The following is a 15,089-nucleotide window of genomic DNA, read 5'->3' as shown; positions in this document are numbered from 1 at the left end:
CAAGGGTATCTTGATCGATTGAGAGGTGTCGAAAATCTATAGAGAAGAAGCCAACCTCGATGGATTGAGAATCTGTCGAGGATCTATCGGCCAGATAGAAAGTTTCTCAATGGATTGAGAATTTGTCAAGAAGCTATCGAGATTGTGATAAAAAGAAGCTGAAGAGCTTGATAGATAGCTTAGCTGTTGAGAGGTATCAAGAAGTTGTTGAGATTGCTTAAATATAGTTTTTCAAAGAGGAGTAAAACATAGACATGAGTGCAATCAAACATGCTACTCAACCAAAGACCCAAACAACAATTTAGCTCTCAAAAACATCTCTTAACCAAGAAAAATGTCATGCATTTAGATCCAAAACACACACACATACTATACACGTCTAACCAATTTTATATTTCAAAAACAAGTCAAGACAGTTTAGTGGACATATACTAACACAAGTATACCTCGTGATGGCCAAATCACATTGTACCTGCACATGTATCAAAAGCAGCAAAAAATATTACGTGTTGTGTGTGAAAAATATCGCAAGATTGCATAAGTGTCTACATATTATAACGATTTGAGATATGAGTAAATCACTTCAACTTACACACGATCATAACTGCTTGATGGGGACTATCACCTTCGAGGTACATCCTATAACTCTCACATCTCCTAGAATACATGCTTGCAATCATATTTTAAAGCATTTTGATTCTTTTTGCTTTAATTTTTTTTTTTTGTATATTTTTTAAGCATATCATGCATGGGCATATAAAAGAGAGAAAATAAATACCCAATTATGTTATGCTTTTAACATTGCACTTTTGCTATACCAAAGCATACTGATGTCATTCCATGATTGGTGGGTAACAGTGGTAAGACGGTTATTTATGCCTTTCTTTTAGGATTTTTTAGTCCTTCCTGTCAAAAAGAGTGATATGAGTGTTAAGTACAAGAGATAACTTAATCTTACTTATCACAAACAAAAGCCACAAAGCTCACTTGCTTAGATGTGCATAAAGATGCTCATCTAAGTTACAAGAGATTCAAAATTTAGAAAACTTTGTTTCATTGGCTATTCAAGATACACAAATACCAATGTACACAAACACACACTGTTTTTGTATTTTTCTGATTTTTTTATTATTTATTTTGAAAAAAAGAAAAATAAAGACTAAACAACTAAACAAAAACAGACAACCAATATGAAAACATGAAAGAAAGATGCAGATGCAAGAAAGCATGATTCCAAAAGCAGATAAGAAATCAAGCAAAGAGAGTCATACTTTAGATAGAAAGAATTAAAGTAGAGTGTAATAGAAAAGACAATTAAGTCTTAGGTTTCTTTCTCACCTATACAGCACGAGTCTTTGGCCGTGAAGATGAAAAGACATGTGTCCTAGTATGTCTACTAAAAGACATAAAAGAATTAGAATTTTCCTAAGATTGAGTTAAAAAGCTCAAGACTTTTAATAACTCTTCAAATAAAGGCGTAGTTCCTTGAGAGGAAACTTGTGACCGTTTGTATACATACTGTTGAGGATACAACATAAAGCAATTAGGACGAATGTGTCCAAAAACTCCACAATGGTTACAACCATGAGCAATTTTAGGACTACTTAGCTTCCTAGAAGGAGGTTTAACCTTAGAGGTTGACAGAGACCTCAATTTAGGACAATTTGGCCTAATATGACCACCAATATGACAATGATGACAAATTGGGACAAATTTAGATTTTTCTTTCATCCTAGGAGGAGTTTTAGACATAGGTTTAGAAATTTTAGCGTTAACATCATAATTTTTATCTTTGTCTATCCTAGCAATATTAGCCTTCAACTCTTCATTATTTCTTTTAAATGGGGGAATATAAAAATATTTTTTTTGAGTTAGGCTCAATAATAAGTTTGGGACTAGTTAAATTTTCAACTTCAGTTTTAAATTCAACTAATTGCTCTTTCAAACTCTTAATTTTGTCCACCTGAGATGAAATTTGATTTTTAAAATTCTCATTCAAATTATTGGCTTCATCCAATTTTGCAATCAAATCATTTTTTTCTTCAAGTTTAACCTTTTTAAATTTAGCTTTTAATTTTGTAGAACATTCAAGAGATTTCATACAAAAATTATAAAGTTTGCATTAGGTATCTTGAATATCATCATCATCATTCAACACAAGATCATGCAAATCAAAACAATCGAGAGTTTCCATTACAACAGGGGTCAATAGATCACACAGCAAAGATTAAACCTAATCAGAGTGTGTCTGCTCTGATACCACTTAATAGGCCAAAAATGTATTGACCCCTTGCGATATATTAATTGATTAATTAGCCAAGTTTATTAATTAATCAAATTAATATGCAATGTACGTGGTAGCACAAACAAATTACCAACTAAAATAAAGTGCAGCGAAAAATAAAGTTGACACGGTGATTTGTTTACTAATGGGAAAACCTCCAAGGCAAAATCCCATCGGGTGAATTTAAGATCACCACTCCCAAGAGTCCACTATTATCAAAACAAGCGGTTACAAGTAAAAGAATCCTAGTACCTTAGACCAACTTACAATTGAACCATTACCTCAATACACAATTGAACTTGTTCTGTAGTGACAATCTCTCATTTTCAATGCACGGCTCCCAGTACGTGACTAAACAATCGATGCGCGGATCCCAGTACGTGGCTTACTCCTTTGCATGAATCCCACTACGTGACTAACTTCATAGCAATCCTTTGATAGTTGTAGTTGATTTGCAATAGCTTCACAGAGAAACACCAATAAGATCTTCAATGATGGTGTGAGAGATTTTGCTTGGTTACAGAACCCAAAGGCGTACAAGAAACGCTGCAAGAACTCTTTCTTTTGTAGGAGGAGGCTAGGGTTTCAAAAAGAAAATCTTATGAAACTCTCTAGGGTTAGGTTTTTCTTTTTCCACCTCTTTAAAATAGGAACTTAATGGGCTCTCCTATTCTAAATAGGTTTACACAAACCTTGGACTTTCCTAGTCCAATAAGGATTATACAAACCCACAAATTTAGGGTTTTCCTAGTCCTATGAGGATTATAAAAACCCATAAACAAATAGCCTTTTAGAATAAAAATGTTGCTGGCTATAGTTTGAATCCCGTAAGCTTGATAGATCGAGACATGTGTCGAGCTTTAATGAATCTTGACAGATCGAATTCTGTCGAGAAGGTATCGAGACCTGCAGATTGCACTTTTCTTGAGTAGTTCTTGAGTAATCTCCATGTCTTCAATTTAACCACTTGTAATGATTATCTTGAACCTACTTAGATTTATTAAAATACAAGTAAAATGTGTTTTATTAAAAGATATGCTAATTATATAAAAATATGTCCCTAACACAAATAATCTTTTCACTGGACACAACAAATAACGAAATACGATAGATGGTATGTTTTACTGCAATTTACAAAGAAAGAAAGCGATAGTGTCCTGATTCATAGGAGAGCAATTTGTGTGGCATTACAACATGGGGTCCTTGAAAGCCTATGACCTTAACAAGTAACAAGTGGGAGCCCATTCCACATTAACTCGAGGAGGTGGAAAAATCTTTGCTGGCTGGTGACTCATACTAGCATATTAGACCAATATATATATATATATATATATATATATATATTAATGTGGAAAAATCTTTGCTGGCTGGTGACTCATACTAGCATATTAGACCAATATATATATATATATATATATATATATATATATATATATATATATATCATCTTTCTCATGAGACCAACACTAAGTTCACTAATTTTTTACAATTTTGTGTTGATAGACATACTCAGTCGTTATCAAAACATTGTCACTAGTAGTTTCATGTGAATCTGCTGTTCACACTACTTTGATTATATACCAATTACAACAAGACACGATTTTCGCTAGCTTCTTCTATTTTTATTTCTTTGGGCCTGTGGTGCTTAAGCTAACATTGTTGGGGCCCTCAAGGCATGGTAATTCCAAGTGACAGCAGTACCTTCTGTGATATTATCTTGAGCTGGTGGGGAGGTCCACATTGCGTGTTATTTTAACATTATCTACCATAGTGATAAAGAGGGATCTTCTAGTATCTAATTTCCAGTAAGTTCAATAGCACAATAACTTCCCTAATTTGTTTCATAGTTACACTCTAAAGTGAGCATCACAGTATCATGTACTAGTACCCATCGAATAGAAATTAGGCCTGGCTCCAAAATTAGAACAAAATTGTGGTTTTGAGTCAGATTTCTGCATAGCTGAGTCAGAAAGTAGTGTTGAAACGGTCAGAAAATTGACCTAATCTTGAAAATCTTTGGATGATGTGAAAAAGTTTTAAAAGAGTGGCTCAGGTGGGGTCCCATGTGTGTAGATAGTGGGCCCCGGTGTATAACTCTTGGCCTTATGGGCTGAGTTTGTGACAGCCCATGTGCATGTACCAACCTCTCTCACACACACATATACATAGAGAGAGATGTTTTGTTTAGATGAGATGATGATGTTGATACTGTTTATTTTTCCCATATAGAGGATAAGGATAAGATGAGAGCTTGGGTTTTAATATTTTATCTTTTATGTCAAATCGATTTGTACAAACAAAACAAACAATTTTGTGTGAGTTGTCAATGAGACTATAAAAAAGTTTGGTACTATATTATGTTTGTCAATATGTAATGAAAGTGATTTAGAGGAATTTTAGGGCAGAACTTTAGTGTGACTAAGGTTGTAATTCAAAACTTTCAAACTCACTCTCAAAAAATATATGTATGCATTATTGTATTTGTGTATTCTATTGAAATTTGAGAAGGGAAGAATTAAAAGCGGATAACAATTAAGATAAACCTGAGTCAGATAAAGCCAATGGCCAAACAAGAAGAAAAAAAAAAATTTTCCGGAAGTTGCCACGTTTCTTTGTGCTTCTGACTTGTTTGGGTTTCGTTTCATTCTATTTTATTTGTTGTGATTTAAAGTATGATGATAAATTGAGTTGACCTGAGACCACACACACAAGGTGTGTTAACTGTTAAGTTAGAAGTCTTTAGTGGAATATGTGTGTACATGGTGCTTAGCTATGCTACAGAATATGATATGCGCAATTTGGCTTTTATTCCGGGAAGATATTAATATACTTATTAATCATACACTATTAATAGTGTATGATTTGCATCTCTAGGAGCTCATTTAAATTGGATCTTCCATGGAGATACAATAAATAGTCCATTAATAACATCTATATAAATCTTTGCATCACTTTCAACAATAGCTTGACTAATAAGTACTCAGGTTTTATTCTTGGTTTTGCCCCTTCTGTTTTTTGTGATACATATTAGCTTTTGAGCAAGCTAATATTTTGGTTTCTAGTTTGCAGTTTCTGTTCTTTTGTTAATAAAATTTGTTGCTTATCAAAAAAACGAATCAATCATACACTATTGTTTTGCACAAGAGGAAACCAGAGCGATTGAATTCTCCGAAGTGACAGGACAGTGACGCTGCTATTAGTGCTGTAGTACCCTTCTTTGTTTTTTCTGTTAACTTAGGTGTAGGCAGTAAAATAAAATGAATATACGGACAAGTTCAAAACCATAGCATAAGGACATCAAGCTACCAGGTCTCAGAGGATAATTTATTTTTAGGCACAGCTGAATATTGATTGTACTAGCAAAAATCTAATGGGGAGATTGTTGGACCCCCTATATTGGAGCATCAGTCACTTTGCAAGGACTTGGTCTTGGTGTCCACAACTGGCATATGTTCCGCTAAAATTAACATGGTGTTTGGTAACTGAATTCAAACAACAATTTTTAGTTTTTAAATAGTATTACAAGTATTTTCACACTATTTTTTACCAACACCTATTTTCAAAAAAACATTTTAATCTTAAAAACTGTTGTTTAAACACACATATCAAACGGACCCGAAACCATTTGAAATTGACATATTTTGCACCTGCAAGATATTCAATTGGGTGGGCATTCAATCAATTTTTATTTATTTTTTTCTTTTTTAAGAGAGAATTTCAACATATGGCGTCCGCATTTGATGATAGCTCTTTATCATCAGACCAAGTCGCCAATCAGTTTTTGGTGTAGGCATGGATTGAATCCTAGATTTCTTATTCAACTATCAGAGGTTTTACTAATTTAGCTATCAATTTTTGCATGGATTGAATCTCAAATTTCTTATTGACATATTTTGCACCCGCAAGATATTCAATTGGGTGGGCATTCAATCAATTTTTATTTATTTTTTCTTTTTTAAGAGAGAAGTTCAACCTATAGGGTCCGTATTTGATGATAACTCTTTATCATCAGACTAAGATGCCAATCAATTTTTGGTATAGACATGAATTGAATCTCAAATTTCTTATTCAACTATTAGAGATTTTATTAGTTTAGCTATCGAGAACCCAGGCATTCGAACAATTGAGTTCTGTTATCTAGCGATTCTACTGGTCACGAGACTCGTTCCTCTATTGCAAATATTAAAATTTTGCTTTATGTATAGGCATTGGTTATTTTAATCTGGCCCAATAATGATTTATATGGGCCTTCTTTATTTGGACCGCATAAAAAGAATCCATGCAAGTAAAAAAAAATGCCTGTAACCACTACCACAACGAGATGAGCTTGTGAAATCCTAGGGTCCAACTAGAAAATTAGTAGTAATCATGTCTGGCGAAATGGTTGGGCTTGATTTTGATCGAAAACCCTTGAGAAAACACAATACATGTAAAAAAGCCCATCAACACAAAAACCTGTAAACACAAAAATATGTAAAATTAACTTTTCTCTAATATTCCGAGTAATGATTAGCAGAGAATTAGTTGACGGGTCCCTGGTGTCACGGCCCTTGAGTCATATGTCAGTATATATAGAGATTATATAATCCGAGCAAGCCCATCGTTAAAGTTAGGCCTAGTGGGCCCACGGTTGAGCCCCGAATGGCCCTTGAGTCACATGTCAATATCGACCCACAAGCCCTAGGATTGGACCCAATGGGACACCCACCCCAACTCGAGGGCAATCAGAACCGAGCACCATTGTGATTTCACGAACTGCCTTGGAGCAAGACCAAGAGGAACAAGAACAACTCCTATCAAGCTCGAAAGCAGGGATCATTCCTGCCAGAATCTCAGTTTCTGAGAATAAGCACTTCAAGGTTCGTGCTCAACGAATATGAATGAGAAATTATTATTATAGTCTTTTTTTTTTTGACAAACATCATGTTTGAGAATAATAATTATGCATAAGAGGCTCAGTCCACACATGCTTAAGCTCAACTTAATATCCAGTCCATGAGTATATAAACTCATATAATCTCTTTCCTTTTCTACGTGAGACTCAAGATTTTTCATCACTTTAATACTATATTCAAATAGACACATTATGAGTTAATTTTTTATTCGATCGATATTTTTCTAACCATCTCATCCCTCGTTATAAAAACTCACCAATTTTACTAGTCAATGTATGCCATCTCTTATTAATGTAACTCTGAGAGTTTGGATTTAAAAACATTTTTGTGATGATTTATTTATGCAGGTATCTTTGTCCTGAGAGGTATTTTCTTCATTACAGGAAGGTGACACCTCAGATAGTTCTAACTGCTAATATCGTAACATGTTCAATAAAGTCAGACAATTTCATTGGAATTCCATCCCTTTTTTTAAACTACCGCCACCTACAGCTTTAAAATTAAATTGTGCTCCACAAAATTCAAGATCAACTGAGCAACCCATTCGGAGCCTCGATCCTCACTCAATCCCAAATGTACACTACAATATATCCTAACGAAAGATTGTCACGTGCATAAGTAGGATCCCTTGATCCACAAACCGAAATAAACAAAACTTTTCCTTTTATATGTAAAGGGCATGGGTGATATATTGATATGACAAAAATTAAACAATTATTTGTATTGCATTGGCTTTAGAAAACTAGTGTATCAGAGCTAAGCCGTATTTTTTGATAGAGGTGGAGTCGGGGGGTCAAGAGAGGCAATTGCCCCCCTTGGGCCCCCAAAAAAACAGTAAGGTAGCTTTTAAATTTTAAGTAAGGAGAATCTCAAAGTTGCATCTCTTTCTTTTTGTTAGAAAAAGTTGCATCTCTTAAGTCTTAAGAGTAAAATAATAGCCACGTAGCTTTGGCTAGGTTGGTCATGCATATGATAGCCAAGTAGCTTTGATTTCACCATGTGGATCCTTATCAATCCTAATATAAAAACTTTTTCTATTAAATGATAATTTTATCATCTTATAGTTAAAAACAAAATTCTTTCTTATGCCAAACTCCTTTTAAAAAAGAAAGAAAATCTTTCATGTTTTATCTATGATTTAAGATTCAAAATCAATAGGAGGAAAAATAAATTCGAGGAGAACAATGAAATTAGAGCTTTGTTTTGTTTTGTTTTGTTTTTTAAGGAACACAATTAGAGTTTTAATTGAAGGGGAAAAAATTATTGTTATCTCTCATAAGTGGCATAGAAAAAAATATTAAAACTTTAAATTGTTTATGTAATAATTATTTTACTTCATAAAATTTTCTATAATAAACCAAAATTTTGAGATAATTATATAATAACACAAAATTAAGTTAGTTGTATTTGGTGTCTACTACTCTACTTAATTATTAAAAATCTTTTCATTCATAAATGGAATTTTTACTAAAAAAATAATTTAAAAAAAAAAAAAACAGAAAATGACTTATTTATGCCAAAAAAAAAAAAAATCCTTTACAACTACCTAACATATGTGTGTGTTTCAATGTACATGTATAGTGAATATAAATTTTGCCCCCTTTGAAGTCAAATCTTGACTCTTGGTAATAGCCTCATCCAAGAAAAATCCAATCTTAATTGAAATTAATAAAAAAAAAACTGAAGAGCTAAAAAGGAAGCTAGATTTAGAATTAGTTTTGGGTTTTCTTGGTATTTTTTTTTTAAAATTTTAAAAATCTTTCTGTGTTAACTGTTAATTCTTTGTTGGGTTTAATGTTATAGTGCTTGCTGTTTTGGTGCTGAAAATTTTGAGGGAAAGAAGAATATTGGAATTGGGAATTCTCTAAGGCAAAGGTGATCACTTTGAAACAGAACTTGGGCGTACCAAATGTTAAATGGTATAAGTATACAAATGTGAATTGTCCAATCATGTGTCTATCGATCTACTCAGATGGAAGAAGAGCAAATTCAATTTCATTGGTGGGTTATTTTCCTTTTGTTTCCAAACACATTGCTCTTCACCAAAAAAACACAGCTATCAAATAAAAACAAATACAAGTCTCTAGAGCCCAATGCGAAAGAACTTGCTATAGTTACTTGATTTGTCTTTCACACATGCCTGAAAATTTCCAAGAAGAAGCACCTAAATTCCAACACTAAAGAAATGCCAATTGAAACCGCATTATCAAACAGACACAAATCAGTATTCAGTGGCCACAAGACTCAAAGTCATTTTAGTTTCTTCTTGTCACTTTTCTTATTTTTACTTTTAAATTCACGTGTGATTTCCTTCAAGGCATTGGGGGTGTCGTAGACATTGTCACACTCGGGCACTCAATGCCATATGAGAACAGTTTCTACAAGCATGCCTGCTCTTGAGTCCATACCTTTAGGGTACAAAATGAGTATGCCTATTGTTATAGTAGATAGTGCGGTATCTTTTGATGTCAAATTTGCGATTTTCCACATTGAAGAGGGAGATGAAATAGTAGTTGTATTTTTACAATGGTGGCCATTATTCCAAATCCATTGTTGAAGTGGCTAGTGACTGCTGGACAGGTACAAAGCTCATAGTAGAAATTGGAAAACAAACATGAATTCGAGTTACTTTTAAGAAAAAGAAAATATACTATAATTGGAATGAGTTTTGATGCTGTTCTAATGTTATGAATATGAATTTGTAACATGGATTTAGTTTTGGTGGCGTACTTGAAATTTCATTTTCAATGTGTTCCCCATTTTGTGTTCCTGAAATGTCTAATTGGATTTTTTTTTTTCCCCTAGCCCTTCAAAAATATCTCCATTTGAAAGCAAAACAATTTTTGGTCGCTAAATTTTTTTTTTGTAAAAACTGTTTTTGAGTAATATAATAATATTATACCGAACACATTTTTAATTCTGAAATTAACCAAAAAGAAAAAAAATTTCCATCTAAAAGACATTTTAAGAAAAAATAAAGTTTATAAAAGCACAAACCAAACTAATCCCAATGTCTCGCATGAAATAAGAAATAGCTAGCTAATGAACCCTAACCTCCTCCAAAAAAAAAAAAAAAAAATTGACCATCCCTTTCAGTTTGCAGGGTCAATTATTTGCAATTGGGGAAATTCTATCGAATATGTACCTTTTTCATATATCCTTTTACTACCCAATTCACCTTACAATTGACATGGTGATACCATAAGTAATTTATATGTAATTTGTCAATTTTAGAGATATTATGGTTTAAGAGACCAAAACATATTGTAATGCAGTGCATGTATTATAACCTTAATATTAGTCTAGTGTTAACTATTATACATAGTACATACCCTAAATTGGGCTTGATTACTCGATTGTAAATACATATATAACAAAGATGTAATTATAATTATTTTGTAGAGCAAACAAAATAACTATAATCCTACATTTTTTTTTGAGGAAATTTATAATCCATGCAAAGTGTACCGTGTCATTTTGCATCATAAACTAAATTTATTTTAAATCAATTTTTTTGGTAGCAGAATAACCTATAACTTCACAATTTTGCACCCATAATGAAATATGGGTTAAAATGTTTACTAGAATGACTACCTTCTCTTCTCATCAAGTCATTTATTGATGTCAAATTGCACAGTAATTATTTTAGCAGCTACTTATTCTTTTTATTTATTTATTTCTTAATTCAATAATGTGGGAGGATTTAAACCTTAGACATTTTTATTAGAAATAGCAAGAGGTGTCTTATAACTTAATCAAGTTATAAGGTGCTTCCTTCTCAAAAAAAAAAGTTATAAGATGCTTAACTTTGTTTGTTTTAGTTTAAGATGACAGTTTATATTTTTTGTTCTTGTTTTTTGTTTTTATAAACAATTCATTTTTGCTGTTAGTCTATTTATAACTTTTTAATAACATCTCATACCCTTTATAAAGACAATAATACTTTTGAAAAATTATTAAAAATTCTTGTAGTAAGACAAGTGGCATTTATTTGATTTTGCTTGGTTTACTTGGGTTTTGTTAATACCATTGGAATTATTATTTTTTAAATATTACATATCTTACATTTGAATTAAAATTGGAGAAAAATTCAAGAATTTAAATTGAGGGAATCTTTCCAATTTGTAAACAAAATCCAATAAAATTAAGTTCATCCAAAAACCCTTCTAGCCCTATTATATGTCATATAAAAACAAATTCAAGAGGTAATGTTCATCATTGTATAGTAAACAAATTCAAGAGGTAAATTAAGGTATTGTTCATCATTGTATAGTAAACAATAACACTAACTTATAAGGATCCCTTTTGAGTCATCTATTTCAAAGTAGATACATTATGGATCCTTATATGTGTGGTTCCAATTAAGGCATTTATAAGCCACAAAACAAAACTCAAAACGTGGCTCAAAGGCAGATGACTTGTTTTGTTTGAGTTCTTTCTAAGAAAATTTCTATGCCAAGACACTTCCCTTTTCTGGTCAAATTGATAAAGTAGTACTAGCCACCAGGTCGGTACTCGGTAGGTCCTAAGTTAAATGAATTATTAGGTTTAGGTCACGGGTGGGGGTTCAATGTCCTGTAAAAATACTAAAATGGGGCGGAAATTTCTCATACAATTCAGAAGGACCCACAATGGAAAGGTCCTAAATCAACTGGGTCTAATCACGCTTAATTAGAAACCACAATCAACTCGTCTAATCACGCTTAATTAGAAACCAAAAGATTCCTTCCATAAAAAAAAAAAGAAAAAAAGAAACTACATGATCCCACAGTAATAATTTAATATATATGGGTCGATTGGTGTTACGATACAAAAAGTTGACATGAGAAAGATCAATGAATAAAATATGAGGAAAATATTAAATGTTTCACTTGTTATAAATTTAATTAATAAGATTCATAATAAATATGAAAGGCGAAAGCATCATGTTACTATATTCTATGAATATATAATAATTACTCTTAATTATCCTTTATATATATGTGTGTGTATATATATATATATATATATAGCTAAACTACGTATTTAGTTCCTATCATTTATACTATATTTTAATTTTGTTCTTAACATTTCAATTGTGTTAATTTGGTTCCTTATTTTTTAGTGTCATGTCAATTTAGTTTCTACTGTTATTTTCTATATGGAAATTGTTGACTTGATAAACGGCCAAAATAAAAAATTAGTTTATAACCATGTCAACAAAAACTAATTTTTTTATTTTGGTCATTAGTCATGTCATTCATTGCTATCCAAAAGATAGTGATAAAAACTAAATTAATACATTAAAAGATTAAGGACTAAATTGACATAATTGAAATAATAAGAATCAAATTGAAATATGATGTAAAGTATAGGAACTAAATACATAATTCACCCTATATATATAAACGCACACTGTCATTCTCAAATATGTTAGTAAAATTGATTAAAAATATCAAAAAAAAATTTTAAAAGTTTCTAATTCATTTTTTAAAAATTGCAGTGACAATATATTAATTTTCAAAAATAACACATCATTTGGGAAGTAGAAAACTTAGAAACTTTTCTAACCCACATAAACAAGGAAAACCTTCAGAAAAAAGTAGAGCAAAATTGCGACCAAGGACGATCTACATTTTGCGTAGAGAGAGAGAGAGAGAGAGAGAGAGTTGTCAATGGTGATGATCATTAGTATGGTAGTACACATTGAGGAGAAGGAAATGACGCAGATAGTGGCAACGGATGGCGATGCACAAATGGTATTATTGCCGCTAAGATCTGCCAACCCGTCCTCATATTATCTATCATCCCTTTCATTTTTCTAGAACCATTCAAATCACAAGCATCTCCGAAATCAATCAGTCTATTCCAATAGAGCTTTGTCTTATCAAATGCCAGCATTCTTTCCAGCTTCCACCACATGTGGTCTGACAGACCACATGTACAACAAAACAAAAAGATTGAGAAGCTTCAAGTTTACCTAAATCATTTGCACCTGATTGGTTTCACGATAGATATGATCAATAATCTTTGTCAGGAACCATCTTTTGTAGTCAATAAGAATTGGGGTTCCATTAAAGTTTGGTATAAATACTGCTTTTCAAAAGATTAACAACATATTTAGCATCTAGTTCAATGCGTAATAATTGGGTAACCCCAATAACAAGCCATCTTTTAATATGCATAACTTTAACCAACACATTGGTAGTGTTCACCCTATAGGTTTTGAAAATTTCATCACCCAATTAATTTCCTCCCACATTGTCTCAAATTACCATCCACCTCTGGCAGGACTTGGATTTCCAAAATGATCCATTGGTGTTAAGTTTGAACCTTCCTTCCAAGGCCATACCTTTGTTGCAGTAGATTTCGTGGAGTGGATTTTATTTATTTATTTTTATATTAGCACTAGGTGCCTAAGACTTTATCCTTACTAATCCTAAGAGTACATAGACCTTCTGCAATGAATTTTCTGCAAGTACTCGAGTAATTTAAGGAGTAATTAAATTCTTCCAATCTAATGGTCCTAAGAGAGTGAATGCACGCACAGCTGCTCAAACCCAAACTTAAGCCATCAAATTTTACTACTCATTCTAGAGTTTGCTTGACCAATACACCACATCCCTTGGAGATTGTGGAGTAAATTTAGATCAATGCTATTGCACCATGAAAATGTATAGAAAAAAAAAAAAAAAAAAGTTAAAAAAGACTTGAGAAGGTAAAAAGTAAAAGATTAAAAATTTTATTAATCTAAGAATTTTTTTTTTTTTTTTTTTGAAGCCAATCTAAGAACTGATATTAAAAAAGTGAATATTTTATTTTCTTAAAAAAAAAGAGTAAATATTTTAATTTATAATTTCTATATTTAAAAAATTATTAGACGGTCGGCATTGTGATTGTCGAGGAATACAATCATTACTTCATAGGCATTAAAGTTGAATGATTTCTCCCTATTTGCTTTTGTACCAGCGAGACGTCTGGACTCAAGGCTCAAATATACCTATCCAAAAGGTTGGTAAAGATGAATAAATTTACTTTATCATTATTTCAACATTATTAAAAGCACTTGCAGTAGTAGAGCTAAATAGCTATATAGCTATTTTAGCTCTACCAAAACACCAAAAAGAAGCATGCAGCAGTAGAGCTAAATCTATATTTTTTTAGCTCATTACTACAGTACACATCTATATATAGATGTGCACTATTCATGAGAGCTAAAAAAAATTAATTTTTTATTTTGTGTTCACATTACCTTTTTATTGGGGTATTTTTATTGTAGTGAGATGTATTATTTTATTATGGTAGATATATTATTTTATTGTGATGTTTATATTATTTTATTTTATTGAAAGCTAAAATAGATCCACTGTTGCAGCATGTGTGTAGGTAAAATAGATAAAATAACTTTTGGTGGAGTTAAATTGCTAAATTTTTAGCTCCACTGCTGTGGATGCTCTAATATCATTATCTGAACTGAAACTGAACCACTGAACTAGATTTATTAACAATGAAAGATACAAGGCATTAGCAAACACAGAAAAGTCTTTTGGGTGAGCCAGATCAACAGATTATAGATCGCTTCAACTTCCAACTAAATTGTATCCATTGTTGCATGTAAAAAGCTTTGCGCAACATCGTGTCCCTTCCAATTGAACGCCTACACGTGTCAAGACTCTACACAGCCTCTCCAACTAACAAGGAAGAATAATTCTCCTCTAAAAAACCAAGGAAGAATAATACTCCTATTAATAAATTAATTAGTCTAAGTATAGGACAAATTTCATATTCAAAACTGTGCATGAGACTTTTATTCCGTATTGGCTTCTAAATTATAAGAAAAAAGAATGACTCGTCTTCTTTAATTTTTTTTTTATTTATTTATTTTTGCAATTATAGAAGTAGTAGATTGTGATATCTGTGTCAATGAAAAT

This window comes from Castanea sativa, chromosome 1 (genome assembly GCF_040712315.1).
Source record: "Castanea sativa cultivar Marrone di Chiusa Pesio chromosome 1, ASM4071231v1".
NCBI classification, from domain to species: domain Eukaryota; kingdom Viridiplantae; phylum Streptophyta; class Magnoliopsida; order Fagales; family Fagaceae; genus Castanea; species Castanea sativa.
This window is presented reverse-complemented; position numbering follows the sequence as displayed.